Raw genomic sequence first — 19,109 nt, forward strand, 5'->3', positions numbered from 1 at the left:
TTATTTATTTGCTTGGTACTGCTGAATCAACAATGATTTGGAAGGCTAGTAAAGCAAATTTGATTAGAAGATCGACTTCCCAAAACTTTATGGACATTGACAATGGTGACACTAGAAATCCAGAAAAAGCATTGTCTTCCCAATGGAAAGGGATCGGCCATAGTCAACTCGGTTAACCAAATGGTAAAGAGAAAAGCTAAGTTTGTGATAGTCCCATGTACCATTACCAAAGGGTCCATATGTTAAATTGTCAAAGTAAGGGACATTGATTGCGAAGCTGCCAAATTTACCTAACGATGTTAAAGTCAATAAGTTTGACTCTACTTCAGGTAAAGTCCATTGTCTAACTCTGTTAAGCTCCTATTTGGAGATTCTTATTACATAATGTGACTGAGTCACACGGTGATGTTATAAGAATCAAATAAAATATAGAAAACTTAAAGAAAAGAGTATGTTGAATCTGATCACGAAAATGGATTTCAATCGCTTGGTTGAAGATCGGATTCTTGAGCTACTTTTAGGAGTTATGATAAATAGCCAGGAAACATGTAATAACATAGTTTTAATTTCAAGTTGCATTGTAAGGAAAAGGTTTTCCGTATTTTTATAAATAAATAAAAGTTTTACTTTATGTCTCCTTGCAATGGCATTTATGAAAACTTGATGTTTGTATGTTTCTAGCAATATTGGAAATATGAATTTGATTCTTTCGTTTGTGGTAGTGTCTAAATTTACCAAATAAGGAAAGATTCTCATCACCTAAGTTTCAATTGGACCGAAACTTGGAATCATACAAGTTGTATAGTATGATGTATGAGAAGTTTCATTTTGGAAAATTAAGACTAGTTCCTTGTTCACATGTATATGTGACTCAAGAGAAGGACTAAGGGATCAAGTACACATTCTTGTGCACTAGCCAAATTTCACCACAAAAGATGGATAAGACTATTCGTCATGATTTACTAAGGTTTAGTAAATATGATTATACTTACAAGCTTAAGTATAATTCTGAGACATTGGAAAAGTTCCAAATGTATGGCAGAGCGAATAAGAAGAATCAAATTAGGCAAATGGATAAAAGTTTCTCAAATCTGAAAAGATGGGAGAGTACTTTAGTATCATGTATATATGATCATCTTAATGATTAAGGGACCTTATCACAATTCATCCTCTAAGTGCATTTTGATAGCTAAGAAGAGGAGTCGTGAATTGTTGAAGTGGTTAAATTAAGAAGTTGAGTCATACTTTGTTCCAAAACAAGTCTTAGAGTCATACTCCAAGATTGTAACTTGAGTGACATATCTTAAAGAAGGTTTATAACACTTGTTAAATGTAAGAGTAAAAGTTTTCTACTCTTATACATTTGAAATTGGTAAGTTGTGGTGTTTTGGATAAAACAAAGACCAACTAAGGCTAATTGTGTGACGTGTTAGTCTTGATTAGAATCCACACTATTTCCTTGAATATTTTGCAAGCAAGTCTTATAGGTCAAGAAGACAGGCGGAGTCTAACAGATCTTGATATAGTTTCAAGAACTAATCAAGAATAAAACCTATATTTCATCACTAGCACACAACTAGAGGTTTATAACCTATTGTGTTGACATTTCTGTGCCCATTCCAGTTAAGTTGGCTAGAAAATTTGAGCTCTACATGTTCTCAATTGTTTTCATAACTACTTGGAAGCAATGGCAGGCCCTTGTGTTGCCAGGTGGAAAGAGGTAAAGATTGCACAAGTTCAATCCATATGAGTTAGGATTTGTCACTAACCTAGTCTTGTGATTATGGTTTTGACAAATTCACGTGGATAAGAACACATACACCATAAAATATAAGGGTCATAAGGTTTCTCTCTGATTCATGAAAATGATGGTGAGGAAACACTTCTACCAAGTAGATTTTAAGTAAGATAGCAATTGTAATCTTTGCATTCTCAAAGTCATTAGTGGAGCGTGCATGGTTATCCGACACACTAACATGGACTTATGAGAAATGACAAAAGTCTAAACAATTGAGACTATGATTACGGCATCCCTTTTCATAGTTCTGAAATTGTTTAGACACACCTGTGAGTTATCTAAAATAAGGTGTATGATTTTGATAAAGTATTATCAAAGCAATCTAGTATCAAAAATATGAACTTTGGTAAGAAAGTCAATAAATATTGACTTCTAGAAGTCCATCTGTTTTCTGGATACATGTCAAAGTTAGTGGGAGCATAAGTGTTATGCTAATAATCATCATGTTAGTGGGAGCATGATAAGTATTGCAAATTAGCAATGTTAATTATAGAAAACAAAAGTTTCAATTCGTGAACAGGGGTTGAAAAAGTTGTTTTGCTATAATTAAGGGAGAGGAAATTATACTTCATTTCAAAAAAAACTTAGATTGAGGTTATAATCATTCTAAAGAGCTTATATTGAGGTTTTAATCACCTTTAGTCAAGAATATATATATATATATATATATATATATATATATATATATATATATATATATGAATTTCATGTTGGATTGGTTCAACTTAAGAAAATTCTATATATTGCGTTTTCAAAATTCGATTATGATTACGACAACCCTTTTTATAGTCAAATTTTGAGAATATGGCAAACAAAAAATTATTATGGAAAAAGACTAGTCTAGAACCATGTCTTTACGTGAAACATCATGAATCGTGTCCCATTTACTTTGGGTACAAGATCGATTACATGTGCTACAATATTTATTCTTTCTGAATTTTCCAAATACCTTGGGGCATTAAGGAGGAAAATGTCTAGAATTGGATATGACTAAAGTGATTAAGCAACTATCGAGGACAATCTAAGGTTTACCAAAGATTGGTTGCTCAAGGACAGTTGAAAGTATATTGTTAATATTGGAAGGACCATATTGACATAGTCTGAAAAGAGGCAACTCTTGTTCAGAAGTGGTAGTCAAAATGAGAATATAGAGTTGTCTTCAATCTGTGTAAGGTTAGATAAACTTAATGCAACAAACATGTTCAAAGCAATGCGCTTTGAATTTGAGACATTGTTTCCATGGAATTACACTCCATTGGGATACTCTGTAATGATTGTTGCCAAGCCTTTGTGGCTTTGTGCATAATCATTACAAGAGGAACAATGCATATAAGTTTAAAATCTAAACAGATTTCGATAAATGTTAGGAATTCTTACATTTACGACAAGGATTTGGAAATGTGAAAAGAGAATCATTGAAATTATGTTCAGTCGATCTGGTTCACAAAGTAAGGATCATAGATAAACATAGAGTGCATACTTGGTGTATGGAAAATCTATTGTTTAGAAAAACATAGTGTACATGCTTGGAGCATGGGACAACTAGTGTTTTTAATTCAAGTATAAAGTTGATAAAACTGAAACAATGAATAATGACTAATCAGTATGGTGATAAATAAAAGTGGTCTATTTATATTCATAGGGTTTCATACCATATTTGATTCATTTATTCTTGTGTTTCACTTTGCATGTTTTGACTTCCATAATAACTAGGTTATTCTTCCAGAATGACTAAGTTATTCAAACCATCCACAGTCGGTCATATGTTGGAAGTAGATATGAATCAAGACTGTCATGGGTTGGCTTGTAGAGGTCCAAGTTGGTGGACAAAGTTGTGCCACAACATTCATGAGTGCTCATAAGTTCTGAGTACTGGATTCAACCCGCGCTCATTTGAATTACTTCATGGATTTTATCACGAGTGATCATGAGACGATAATATCTTATATTCTTCAAACCTAGAGATATGAGTTGTTACTATGAGTTGGTTGTACATTGATTGCACGAAAACGCATTCGATAACTCGATGTTATAAAATGTGCCTTTGTGTATGATTAAACAAGTAGTAGAACAAGCCATCTGAGTCAAATTTTATCCATTCCTTTTACCTTCGGGATAAAAGCGATATCTGTGGGCCCCTCGATGATTTAGTGATGACACATGTGAGTGCTTGGCCAAGCCAGGACTGATTTGATTTGTTCAATCAGTCAGTCGTCATAAATAGAAAATCGGGAATCAACAAATGGATAGAGAGAATGATTATAATCCATGTCTCAATCCATATGATATCCAGAATGGAGGAATATGTGATCCCTTGTCTAATGGAAAAGTCATTGGCAAAGGTCAGAGTTCGTTGACAAGATCATAGTTCGACAGCGACTTTAAGAGCTACGATTGCCAGTTGGTTTTTGAAGTCATACTCAATAATAGTTTTAGACTTATCCAAGTGGGAGACTGTTAGATTAATGTCTAAGTCCATAACTATATTTGGTATGTACTTGACCCGACTCGGCATGGTCCATTTGGGTTGCACTTCACCGACATAATTTATATGGATAGTCTTTTGAGAATAGTATATTTATGATTTATATTAATATATTATAAGTTCTAATATATGAATATATAATCATATTATTTAATTAGTATTGATCAAGAATTAATTTATAATTAATTAAGTGATCAAAAGGAACTAATTAAATATGGACTCTTAGATATATATGTGTAGTGGGCCAAGTTCATTTAGGTTGGGCTAAGTCTTCATGGATAGTTCATGGAGCTTTAACCCATGGATCCTAGGAAATGAAAGGTCATGGGTATTAGGGTTTAACCCTAATCCTCCACACTATATAAAGGGTCTTATGGTTCATGAAATTAGGCTAGTGGCTAGTATGGATACACTAAAGAGGGCAATAATCGATTTCATAAGTGTGAGCCAAGTATCCATATTCTCTAAAGTCTTCAAAGGTGTTTTGGTGATTTGTGATTCCACTTGATGCTTCCACACTATTGGGGCTAAGCTCTTAAAGTTTGAAGACATCAAACTACATCAAAAGGTATGTCATCTATCTAGAACTTTGTAGTATCGGTGCTTCATAATATGCTAGTTAGGATGAAACCTTGGAATATTTAATATTTATATGTATAATAGAGAAAACATAGATCCAAGGTTTACAGGGTTGCATGTACACCATAGGAGTGTTAGAATGCTTAAAACCCAACATAATTATCCTGAGATTCAAAAGCAGGAGCGGTTTTGAAAATGGGATAAGTTCGCATCATTGTCAAAAGGAAGACAACCCAAGTGGTTGTTTGGTTGAGGGTTGTGTGAGTTGGGAGTTCGGTAAAACTCCCTAGCATGTGAATCGCGTCTTCTTGGTGCTTGATAAACATAATTTAGGAATTTCCAGGTTGAGCGTCAACTATTGACGGTTTTGTCTATTTCTGTTCAAATTATGGTTTCCAGAATGGTCGGACAGGAATTAATCGATGAACCTCTTAGGGAGCGGGGATTCTCTGAAGGAGTTCAAAAGGAGACAGTTGAGAAGCTAGTAGCGTGTCACCAATTCCCTTATGCCGTGTGATTATGTTTCCAAAGTATTTGGGGTATGTTTTCCCTCGATGATGGAATAGAATTTTGATTTGTATTGGACTTGGATTTCGGTAACCTTCAGGATAATTGTGGAAGTCTTCTCGGACTAGTTTGGTATTAGTAGATTGGATCAGTCTCGATCGAGTATGGGCTTTGTGGCGAGTAAATATGGAGATAGGAATTCCAAATTTTATGCATGTTAGTGATTCTCGTGTGTATTTGTGGGTATTCAAGGTGGAAATAGAGTTGGTTCGGATTACGTGTGATCAGGTCCAAGTTATAATTTGCAAAGTTGAATATAGAGTTTGACTATCCTTCTATTATGGGATCGTGTACGATCAAAGTCGTAGGATTTAGCTCAGATAAGCAACTTGTTCTATAGGTGGATCATGCATAGTGGAATTTCAGCATTGTGGCATTGGTGGGTGTTGTGAAGGACGTTAGTTAGGCCTTCGTTTTTGGACAAGGTTGATAGTTTATCAGGAGCATTCCGGTCATGAGCTGAGGGCCTGGTAAGGCATACCAGACTCATGTTGTGGGCTCAGAGGTAATCCTAACCTATGCTGAGGGCCTTGTAGGGGTATTCGATAAATGATAGGAATTTGGAATTCTTACATTTAAGACAAGGATTTGGGATTGTGAAAAGAGAATCATTGAAATTATGTTCAATTGATCTAGTTCACAAAGAAAAGGATCATAGACAAACATAGAGTACATACTTGGTGTATGACAAAGCTATTGTTTAGAAAAACATAGTGTACATGCTTGGAGCATGGGACAACTAGTGTTTTTAATTTAGGTATAAAGTTGATAAAACCGAAACAATGAATAATGAGTAATCAGTATGGTGATAAATAAAAGTGGTCTATTTATATTCATAGGGTTTCATACCATATTTGATTCATTTATTCTTGTGTTTCACTTTGCATGTTTTGACTTCCATAATAATTAGGTTATTCTTCTGGAATGACTAAGTTATTCAAACCATCCACAGTTGGTCATATGTTGGAAGTACATATGAATCAAGACAGTCATGGGTTGGCTTGTAGAGGTCCAAGTTGGTGGACAAAGTTGTGCTACAACACTCATGAGTGCTCATAAGTTCTGAGTATTGGATTCAACCCGCGCTCATTTAAATCACTTCATGGATTTTATCACGAGTGATCATGAGACAATAATATCTTATATTCTTCAAACCTAGAGATATGAGTTGTTACTATGAGTTGGTTGTACATTGATTGCACGAAAACGCATTCGGTAACTCGATGTTATAAAACTTGTCTTTGTGTATGATTCAACAAGTAGTAGAATAAGCCATATGAGTCGAAGTTTATCCATTCCTTTTACCTTCGGGATAAAAGCGATATATGTGGGCCCCTCGATGATTTAATGATGATACATGTGAGTGCTTGGCCAAGCCAGGACTGATTTGACTTGTTCAATCAGTCAGTCGTCATAAATCAGAAATCGGGAAACAACAAATGGACAGAGAGAATAATTATAATCCATGTCTCAGTCCATATGATATCTAGAATGAAGGAATATATGATCCCTTATCTAATGGACAAGTCATTGACGAAGGTCAGAGTTCGTTGACAAGGTTAGAGTTTGACAGCGGCTTTAAGAGCTATGATTGCCAGTTAGGTTTTGAAGTCATACTCAACAATAGTTTTAGACTTATCCAAGTGGGAGACTGTTGGATTAATGTCTAAGTCCATAACTATATTTGGTATGTACTTGACCCGACCCGACATGGTCCATTTGGGTTGCACTTCACCAGCACAATTTATATGGATAGTCTTTTGAGAATAGTATATTTATGATTAATATTAATATATTATAAGTTCTAATATATTAATATGGAATCATATTATTTAATTAGTATTGATCAAGAATTAATTTAGAATCAATTAAGCGATCAAAAGTAAGTAATTAAATATGGACTCTTATATATATGGAATGGGCCAAGTTCATTTAGGTTGGGCTAAGCTTTTATGGATAGTCCATGGAGCTTTTAACCCATGGATCCTATGTAAATGAAAGGTTATGGGTATTAGGGTTTAGATGGATGTAACCCTAATCCTCCATAATATATAAAGAAGTCCTTGGCTCACAAAATTGACACAAGTGTGTGAAAATAAGAGTGGGCCGATTTTAGTGTGCATACATATTCTCTCAAGTTCTTTCAAGGTGTTTTGGTGATTTGTGATTCCATTTGAGGCTTCCACACTATTGGGGCTAAGCTCTTAAAGCTTGAAGACATCAAGCTACATCAAAAGGTATGTCATCTAACTGGAACTTTGTAGTATAGGTGCTTCATAATATGCTAGTTAGGATGAAACCTTGGAATAGTTAATATTTGCATGTATAATAGAGAAAACATAGATCCAAGGTTTATAGGGTTGCATGTAAACCATAGGAGTGTTAGAATGCTCAAAACCCAACAATTCTTATGCGAAGTCTTGTATTGTAATGACAATGGTAGTGTAGTAGTCTATTTCGAGGTTTACACAACTTCGATATGTCTATGTATTTCTAGGAACGTATTGTTTGTGTACTTAATGTCAAAGTCTCCTTGTATATCTTTTATATGTTGATAGAACTATAAATAGTGTTGCAACATAGTTACAGGAATGCTTTTCAGACTTCATTTTTACACACTTGTAACTATGCTTGCTTTCCAAATAATGAGAGCTTAAATAGATTTATCTACTTCTTGTATTCATCAATCTGTTTGAAATCGATACTTGATTGAATTATTGACTCTTCAGAACTTCAAGAATGTTAAAATAGTTGTCATTCTCTCCTGGGATCATATATATATATATATATATAGAGAGAGAGAGAGGGAGAGAGAGAGATAGGTTTAAATGTTTTTGACAACTATTGTGTGCATGACTGCACCAATAGGAATTCAGGAAAAAATAAATACTTAAATAATCAAAATAAGGCTAGATATGTAATTTTGCATATAAAGTAAATAATAACCAAAATTAAATCCCTTGATTCATGGATCAAATCCCTTAAATGAGACCATCGATTTAGCAAACCTATAGCACCACCACTGATTCCCAATTTTCTCTAAGAATCAAAGTCTACAAAAACCCTTCGTCGTTCCCTCGTTTTCGTTGGTCCTCCACTTCCCGCTGTTAATCGCTCGAATTTCACCACCATTCTCGCTACCCTCTAAAAACACTATCTTACAAACATACATGCTCAATTGAACAGTTCATCAATTGGGTTTTCTTATATTATAGGTAATTTTGATTATTGAGTTTTTGATTTGGAAAAATATGATTCTATATTTTTGGTGTTTGTTGAAAATGGTTTAAAAATTTTAACGTTTTGGGAAATTAGCAAAACATTGCTATGCATTTGATGTAATCGAAGATTGGTCGTGGCAATTCAAGAACCCAACATTGCGATTATCAAGGTTAGTTTGATATTTTACTCATATTTTTGTTCCTGCATTTTAATTTAATTAGGGATTTTAGTTGTAATCTTGATTCTATTTGTGGCTTCTTTTTTATCTTTGTATGTTTTTTAATACAAATCCATGTTGTAGTTTTTTTTAAATAAAATGAATTATTAATTTTTTCCACCATTATTTTGACAGAATTCATATGGTGTTAAAACTAATACAAATTCTTTAAGAATATTAAAAACCATTCTTGGAGAATTTTTACAGTATCATTCTTGTAGAATAAACATGTTTCTTGATAGCTATTAGACTCTAAGTAATATTTTGTTAGAATAATTCTTTAATTTGGTGTATTTTATGTTTTTGGAATCTTTTTTCGATTAAAAATTGGTGGTCTGAGAATTACATTCTATCAAAATGGTTGAACAAGTTCACACTTCTTCATGTACTTTATATTAACTAGAAGGGTTTCCCCCGCGTTGCGGGGGTTGGAATGTGTCACTTTTGTGTGAAACTATAGTACATAGTCTGAATTGGAAGTCACCGTAAAGTATGTTGCTATTCTTTGCAACTGAAAACTGGAAGCTATATAAAGAAATGTAAGCATTAACTGAATTACTCAACATGCAAAAGCACTTGGAGGTATAGTAATGTGTTTCAAGGGATGAGTGAACTGTTGTGTGCAGATATTACATAAAGATTGTAATCCTCCTTCAAGTTTCATTTAAAAATTGTTGTAGAAAATACAACACAAAATTCTACCAGGTCTCCAATAAGGTTTTTCCAAAATCTGTGGTTCCAATAAAGAACAAAGAGTCAATATTGAGAGAAAAAGGCAATTTAGACATTTCTCATAAAGAATTTACCTCTTTCTTTTGTGGATCAAGTCCAGTAAGCATTTCTGAATGGACATTCATGGGTGTATTTTGCATTTCTGTTAAGCTGTAAAGCAAAAAAATGAATAATCATAACTCTCACATGAAAATCAGTGTGACTAATATTTTCTCTTTTCAATGAAGTTCAGGCTACGGCTAAAGAAAACTATTTACATTAATTTTAACAAATATATGGTTTTAAAAATATTTCAGGGAAATGTAATCTTCTTTATCACTATTTTCACGGCTTCATCAAGCACATTGGCTCTCCTAATCCCCTCTTCTATTAAAAGAACTTCATTTTACAGATTTGGTTGACTCGGACGCTTCATCAAACAGCTGGCATGAAAAATAAAATACAATTACAAATAATAACAAATTGTTTGAATAGAACCAAATCTAAAGGGTCAAATTCTAATACCTGAAAGAGATTATGAACCCAAACCTATCAAAAAATATACATCAAAACTTTATAATGGACCATCATTAACCATTATCCAACAAAGAAACATACGAAAATTCAGAAGAAACACTGACGAAAATCAAACTTTATGTTTGTATTCTCTGAATACAAGTTTGAAAGAGAGTTCTTATTACCTTTCATAACTATTCATCAAGAACAGAAAGTGTAGAAACATGAAGAAATAAGAGCTCCGCTTCCAGTTTCAGCAGCTCTACCCTTCCAGTTGTTTTTTGGATGTTCTTGGACTATTTTACTCCTGCTTTGTACTTGTTTCAGTAATTCTTTTTTCTTATAATTGATCTGAAACGATGATGTGTATTGTGTAGTAAAAGGAAGACCTCTTCTGGTTGCAGATTTGTGTTACCTTTCCGGATTTAGCATCCAAGGTTGGTTGTTGTCTCCTCTCTTTGTTGTAGTTGTTGATGTAATTCTAACACAAAAGAGATACAAATGATTCACTACGGTCCGACCTGCATTCATCCAACAAATAACACTTGCTATTACATTTTACAAACAATTTACCCTTTTTCCAATTTTAGGGCGATAAAAGTTTTTTTTTTCTTAATTGTAAGATTTGAAAGTTTAGAATCTGTGATGTGAAAGATTCATCAGCCCTGGACCAATTTTTATATAAGATGAATTAATTCCTTAAAATCAAATTATGAAATTTATATTTCCTAATTTTAGTTAAACTAATGTTAGAAAAATATGTAACCTGAGATATGGCAAAAACCATTACATCCAACCTCTATATCAAGAGCTCCAAAATGAATAACTAATGCATCAATAATGAAAATAAATAAATGAATAACTGATACAAAAGTTTTTCTTTTTTCCATATCAGCTTCAGTAGTTACCGATTTCATTGTTTTCTTGGGTTGTCTTTTGATTTTCATGTAGATCGATGGATGATATTCAGAGAATTAAATCTGTTCTGGACCTCCATTCATACAGAATCGCCTTTCAAATGTAACCCCAAATTGAAGTAAACCCTAATCCATAGTAACCAACATTCAATTTGTTTTTTGAATATCATTTCCTTTTGTACGAACAAAAAATATTACGATATGGGGATATAGACAAACAACAAACTCACCAAAATCAACATACGATTTGATTTTCTTAGCTCCTGATGAACCCTTTGAGCAAACCTCAGCCATCACCTCACTTCCTGAAACTGCCACTGGCCGGCGACGCCCTCACACTGCCACCAAATTCCCTAATCGAGTACAAAGCAGAGGTGGATGTGTACTCCATTCCCGGATGTTACGCCTGAAGCCGATCATAATTCCGTCTTTGTTATCCGTTTCTTCTTCTTCACCCTCCTCCTCCTCCTCTTCTTCCGCATCATATTCCTCGTCTTCGTCATCCTCTTCCATCAGGGGAATCGGTTCAGCTGGTGGCGGTGGCGGTGGCGCCGCAGCTCAGTAAGTAGGAGGAACAAAAATGAAAGCGGTGGAAGGAACTGGTGGTGTAATATGGCGCTGAGACGGTAGTACGGTGTTATATTAAAGTGTTTACCTGCAGTTGAGGCAGTGAGTGGAGAATCGGAATGAGAACATGACGCTACCTCACAATTGTCGTTCCTAGGGTCTCGGTTGATTGCAGAGAAAGGGGGAAGGAAAGGTGTATGGAGTTGAACCTGATAAGAGAGGCGGTGGGAACTGGGAAGGCTACGCAAGATGCCGACGGTTGTTGCTGACGAATCTTCTGGACTTCGAGCGGTGGTAAAGTGAGCAAGAAATCAGGAGTGTCATCTATAGCGGTAAAGTGACACACAAACAAAAATAGAAGGACCGAAAATGTAATTTAAGGGACCAAAATTAGCCAAAATGTGTCAGGTTTATTGTTAAAACTTTTCACAACTTTAATATATATATATATATATATATATATATATATATATATATATATATATATATATATATATAATATGATTTATTCACCCTTGGAAGGTCTTCTTCCTACTTATAGTTCCCTTACGAAGATGGTTTATATATTCTAATTGTTTTTTTCTTAGTCACCTTTTGTGTTAACATGATCTTTTCATGTATTTATATTTCAAATTTTTTGTTCGTTGGGTATATTCTTGATAATACAAATTCTTTAAGAATATTCAAAACCATTCTGCAAGAATAGTTTATTCTGTAAGAATATTATTATTGTATTCTGATAGAATTGTAGTTAATTATTTATATGTTTAATGTGCAGTTGTTACAAGTGTATCACTACAAAATATTTGACAATGAATTTGTGATAGAAATGGCTTGAAGAATGAATTAAAGAATGATCACACTCACTATTAAAGAATACTGTTATTTTTTAAGAATTACATTTGTTATTCTTTCAGAATGTTGTTATTATTCAATGAATCACAATCATACAATGTAATTATTTGGTATATTATTAGTTCAAGAATCGATTTTGTGTATTCTTTCAGAATGTATTTACTAGTTTATGGTTGGCATTCTGTCATTCTGACAGAATAAAATCAAAAAATATATTTACTAGTTTATAGTTTGCATTCTATCATTCTGACAGAATAAAATCGGATTTTTAAAATTTGAATTACTTTAAAATATTCAGATTTTTTAAAATAAATGAATTAATTATCGCTAAGAATCCGAAAATTTCCTTTTTTAATATAGGTTAATTTACTAAAATGTCATTATGCTGAAATTTATGTGATTATATGGTACATGTTATCCTATTCTAATACCATATACTCTCAGATCATGACCTTTGATTCTATTCCATCCGGTGGTCCAGATCTATGCATTCTGGCACACAATAGTTAGTAAAAACAAAATAATTTAAGCCTATATAGAGATAGGTTATATATATATATATATATATATATATATATATATATATATATATATATATATGGGTTAGGTTATTTTGTTTTCACTATTTATTGTGTGCATGTATGATTGATTCGGGACCAATCATTTTAGTTATTTTAAGAAAGTAATTAATGCATATTACATGTTGAAGATATAATGGGTATTAATTACATCTTCAGCATTTAATATGCATTAATTACTTTCTTAAAATAACTAAAATGATTGGTCCAGAATCAATCATAAATGCACACAATAGATAGTGAAAAATATTTGAACCTAACTTTTATATATATATATATATATATATATATATATATATATATATATATATGTAGGCTTAGGTTATTTTGTTTTTACTAACTATTGTGTGTCAGAATGCACAAATCTGGACCACCGGATGGAATAGAATCAAAGATCATGATTTGAGGGTCTATGATATCACAATAGGGTAACATGTACCATATAATCACACAAATTCCAACATAAGGGCATTTTAGTCAATTAACCTATATTAAAAAAGGAAATTTTCAGATTTTTAGGGATATAATTCCTTTATTTTTTAAAATCTGAATATTTTAAATTAATTCAAATTTAAAAATCTGATTTTATTCTATCAGAATGTTAAACATTAATTAGTAAAGATATTTTATTCTTGCGGAATATATTTCCAATGCATATATTTTTGATAATTAACCTGATTTAATAATTCAACATATATTCTTCATATATATTAGAATGTGAATACAAAATCATACATATTCTTACAAACTAATAGTCTTATACAATTTAATGTAGTTATACATATTTTAACAGAATATCATCAAAAATAAATAAAAATATTAAGAAATAACATTCTTAAATATACAATTATTAACCAAATACACATGATCTTCATCAATGGTACAAATAATGCACTTGATTCAACTATGATAAAAATGTGATATATCATCGTAAGAATTTAATTCTTCGTAAAATATACTTGTTGTTGTACTCGATTCCAAATCTTTCTCTTCTATGATCAATATTGAATTCCTTCTTCAAGCCATTCTGAAAGAATAAGATGCATTGTTCATTAGTGTTACCAGTGAAGCTAATGTACTTGTTGTTAACAAACATTCTCAAAGACATTCTAACAAAATGCATTTATACAAATAAATTCTGATAGAATACAGACATTACTTATTTAATAGAAACTATATAATAGAGAATGATAGCATATTCTAACAGAATGTATTTCATTTTTCCTATCTTGCAATATTTTTACTTTTCCTATCTTAACAAATAAGGATATTGAAATCGAATTCTGTTAGAATAATAGACATTCTAAGAGTTTTGACAGAATACATACCACATGACCAGATGCTAACAGAATGTATTTCATTTTTCCTATCTTGCAATGTTTTTTTACTTTTCCTATCTTGACAAATAAGGAGAGATTGAAATCAAATTCTGTCAAAATAATAGACATTCTAAGAGTTTTGACAAAATACATTCTCTTTTAGGCATTTCCACAAACACCTTTCGTGCAACATATATAGATAATAGAGAATCAAAGCTCCAAGTATAAAAAAACAAACATCCACCAAGTGAAGATTTCTATGTACTGTGAGTGTGGCTTGGCTTTCAATCACAAATAAAGAAAAGAACAAAATCTAAATTAAACAACACCAATTTAAAAATCGTTTGACAATCCATCTAAAGTGACAAAGAGGAACAGATAACAATTGTGTGTATGAAAAACGAAAGAGATAGACCTAAAGAGCTTGAAGGGTAGAGAACTTGAAATCGAGTTTTTCGCCTGATTTAAAAATCAACATACGATGCTGAAGAGGAATTGCGCTTGTGAAACCTATTCATCATCTTATGCTTCATCATCTCCTTCATTCTGATTAGCAGCCAATCTTCAGAATCATTTAAACTTAGAATCTTCATAATCAGATGGTGATATTAAGGTTTATTGTGGTTGTGGTGGTCGTGGTGTCCGATGACTTTCGTGATTTAGGGTTGGGTTGTGAAGAAGCGGAGCAGAAGATGAAGGCAGGTCGTTCTTCCTCTTATTTTGGTGATTTTAAAATCAAATACCCCATTTATCTCAATTACCATAAATTTAGAGTCATGATTTACTATTTACCCTTTTTAATTTATTTAATGATTAAATTATTAATAAATTCCTATTGGTGCATTAATGCACGCAATAGTTGTTAAAAGCATTTGAACCTAGCTATCTCTCTCTCTCTCTCTCTCTCTCTATATATATATATATATATATATATATATATATATATATATATATATATATATATATATATATATATATATATATATATATATATATATATATATATATATATATATATATGAATATTTGTTTTTACTCTCTAGCTTTGTTTAATACAACATTATACTTTTCATTAATAGAAATGAAGACAAAAACATTAAAACAAGAAAGAAATCATGCTTTATTCCATCCATTTTTTCATAACTTTGCCAAATATCAAATCCTCTGCAATCGCTCATTTTGCGTTGATGCGGAAAACATGAGTGACTTTTGGTGTATATTATATTAAAATTTAAATTGATTTAAATATATTATGAATATAGACTATAGAGGTAGGTGAGCAATTTAATGATTTTGATTGGTCGGTGGGAAATCATAAAGGTCGATGCTTGTGTGATAATAAAACGATAGGTGATGATAAAATAATTGATAAGAGTTTAGTTATTTAATTTATTATACATAAAAAATACATTTTTATGAATACAAATTACATTTATAATATTTAGTATGTAATAAAAAAAATTGTCTAAATAGCTATTCCAAAATATGATAATTAAATTATTGAAAATTCAATGTCTATAAAGTCGAGACTATACTCCAAAATATGTTCCAAACAAAACCTATAAAAAATGATTATTAAACTTCTCATCTATAAAAATTAGTTTAATTAATATCCATTTCTTTTATTACAAAAATCAGTGCTTGCAGTAATTTATTTTGCCTTTGGAAGTAATTTTCTTTTTAGCTAATTCTTTGAGCATTAAAAATGATAATTTTGTTTTTTACTGAATATTTAAATTTTACTTTTGGCATATTTTTTGGGATGCTCGAATTTAAAACAGAAAACGCGAACATATCTGGTCGGGTTTTCAGTGTTCTTTTGTTTTCACATGAGTATTTTATTTCAAAACATATTCAATTTATTGTTTAAAATTGAGCACCAACTATAAAAATAAGATGATTAATATTTTACGTATACCTACGTGTTGCAATTTGCAACAACAATGTTTCATTTATTTTTGTAAAAATCTTTCATAAACCTCTCCCAACCTACCTATATTATATTCATGAAAGTTTCTAATTAAATATAATAAATACATCTCAAGGAAACCTTCACTAAGTTGAAGATTCTCCACTTGAACAATATGTTTTTAAAGAATCTGCTAATAATTTTATTCAACCTTGATCAACCATTGGAACAATGATCCAAATCTTCTAATTATTATCAATTTTCAAGTTAATAGTTATTTTTTAGGGTAAATGTCACTGTAGCACAATCAACTATTGTCGTTTATCCGGTTTGGTCACTAAAGTATTTTTTTTACACAATACGTCATTAAACTTACAACTTACCAGTTTATTAAGTCACTTTCGTTAGTATTTAACATATCCCCCGTTAACTAGTTATTCTAAAGTACAAGAATAGTCCTTATGATTTCAATTTTTTTTGTGGTTGATCTTTACAAATATCATTCATCACCGGCACCATTATTGTTCACTTCCGGTAGCCACCACCTTTCATCTCCGACCAAAATCGAAAATCTCCACCATTTTTGAAAATCGATATAATTTTGTTTCATCTTAAAATCCTTTTAGAAACATCATTGATTTGTTTATAACATAAATACATATAAAAGCATAGCATCATAGTATGGTCAAATCTGTTTTATTCCATGTGATTTTTAATCCGGTTTGAAAGATTGTTTTTTAAATGTCCCTATTTTTCAATTGTAATATTAATCGATTTTTAAATGAGATGTTAAAGAATGTAAATAATTCTACGTTAGATGCGATAAGTGCCATTTTAGCAAAGGCTATTTATTGACCAAATTACTTGCTGGGCAGTTAAAGCATCCTTTTCAGAAATTACTCTTATTTAAATTGAATCCACACTACTTCCCTTTCTTCTGCTCATACTTCCTTAACAAAAAGTTCATGTCTTTACTGTTAACCTTTTAATTACCTTTGATTTTCCTTCATAACCTTCAGATATTCTAAAAAAAAATTGTGTGGTGTACGTCTCCACATTTGCTATAACAATAATGGGGTTTTGAGTTCTAGCATTATTATCACAAAACCGATATTTTCTATTATTGAGAGTTGTAATTTATCATCTTCATGTTAACCCTACGATCGACCGATGTGAATGCCAGAGTGGTATTTACATTTTTTTCTGTGTCTTCACTATTCTGCTACTCAAATACATGGTTCTATATCTATAACTAGTAATGTGGTTACCCGTCGACATCGGTTTATACCGAACAATGTGAAACTAAATGATATTTGTTTTCAAAGATGGTGGAGATTTTTTATTTTGGTCGGACGTGAAAGGTGATGGTGTCGGTGATGAACGGTGTTTGTGAGGACCAACAACGAAAGAAATTGAAACCATAGGGACCATTCTTGTAATTTAGAATAGCTAGTTAACAGGAGATTTGTTAAATATTAACGAAAGTGACTTCATAGACATGTAAGTTGTAAGTTTAATGACGTATTGTGTAAAAAATACTTTAGTGACTAAATCAGATAAATGACAATAGTTGATTGTGCTACAGTAACATTCACCCTATTTTTACTCAAACTATATAGATTTTGAGTGGAAAACTAACTTTTGAAGCATGTTTGAATATAACTAAATGCTCATTAGGAACATAATAATCTATTTATTGCTCAAAGCTATTAGTCTATCTCTATAAAAACAAACTGTAACACTTAACTTCTTAATCCAAAAACTTTTATTTTTCAAATTAAAACACTTAGTTATCATCGTAAAACGAATGAGAAGGCAAGTTGCGCCGCTAAGCCTTTTTGTATGGTAAAGTAGACCACAACCATAGATTTAGGGGATATAGCATTGCTATACATGATTCGTTGTACTCTACTAAGATGTTCCACCGTATCTGGTGCAAGAAAATCAAACGTATCAAATGAAAATGGTATGAACACGTGTTGATTTTCCATGCATGATTTCTCATGTTTGGTGACCTTGTATGTAACAGCTTTTAAGGCAGACTGTCCCGCCGTGAAACCCCCGTCCCTCAAGCCTACAAGAGGGGATACCCCTATAAAGTCTACACATGCGTGTTTCCCTCCGACCCATCCAAAAATCAAAACTTCAACCGGTCTAAGGGTTGACCTCCTTCTGTCGGGTCAGTCAGGAAATTCACATGAGCCTCTTTCTCGACGGAAACCCCGGCAGACTTAAATATGTCGACTGGAATATTGGAATCATGAGCTGATATTTGAGGATGGTACGATACTCCACAAGAGATGAAATGTGTAATAAGGGCCGAAATGTATCGGAATATGTTTTTAGTTTCTTCTCTGGAATGTGTCGAAATAAAGTCTAGAACCCAGTTTTGTAAATTTAGCTCAGAAACAAGTCGTATTAGTCAGGAATTGTCATTTCGTAATTTATTTAATGGGTCGGGTTGTGTATACTGTCCGAAGTGGATTTCGGAATGGCTCATTCTGGAACGATGGTTATTTTTCAAAAACGATTTTATAGTGATTATTTTTGTAAAGAAATAAAACACAAAAAAACAAATAGATTACTCAATTTCCCTAAAATTATACTTGTAATATATAGCAGTATTGCCGCCCAAACCGTTAATCAAAAAAATTCGATCCATTTATTTTTTCTTACCGATTAAACAACTGAATATATGAGTTTAAATTATGGATTCTTCCTTTTGAGAGGTTGACTCCATGCTAACCACTCTTGCATCATCTTACAAAAAAAAAAACTATCATATTTTAGTTTGTTAGATGTAATTAATTTTTATTATCCGCAATTCCACATATTTAAAAAGAAGGGAAAACTGTAATAAAGTCCTTAT

At 32.0% G+C, this 19,109-nt stretch overlaps 1 long non-coding RNA gene across 2 annotated transcripts; it reads right to left on the reverse strand.

Annotated features, from left to right (window-relative positions):
• Nucleotides 1-9,386: 9,386 nt before the first annotated feature.
• Nucleotides 9,387-11,853, reverse strand: LOC145069231 (uncharacterized). 2 transcript variants are annotated; one of them, XR_013689377.1, is made up of 4 exons: nt 10,862-11,853; nt 10,281-10,616; nt 10,105-10,128; nt 9,387-10,022 (listed from the first exon to the last, which is right to left on the reverse strand). It is a non-coding gene; the product is annotated as an uncharacterized LOC145069231 (long non-coding RNA). The 2 variants fall into 2 exon arrangements; XR_013689376.1 differs by having other exon boundaries at nt 10,105-10,616.
• Between the last annotated feature and the right edge of the window lie 7,256 nt (nt 11,854-19,109).

Source organism: Lactuca serriola, chromosome 8, assembly GCF_051521515.1.
Source record: "Lactuca serriola cultivar US96UC23 chromosome 8, Lser_US96UC23_V15, whole genome shotgun sequence".
In the NCBI taxonomy this organism is placed as follows: domain Eukaryota; kingdom Viridiplantae; phylum Streptophyta; class Magnoliopsida; order Asterales; family Asteraceae; genus Lactuca; species Lactuca serriola.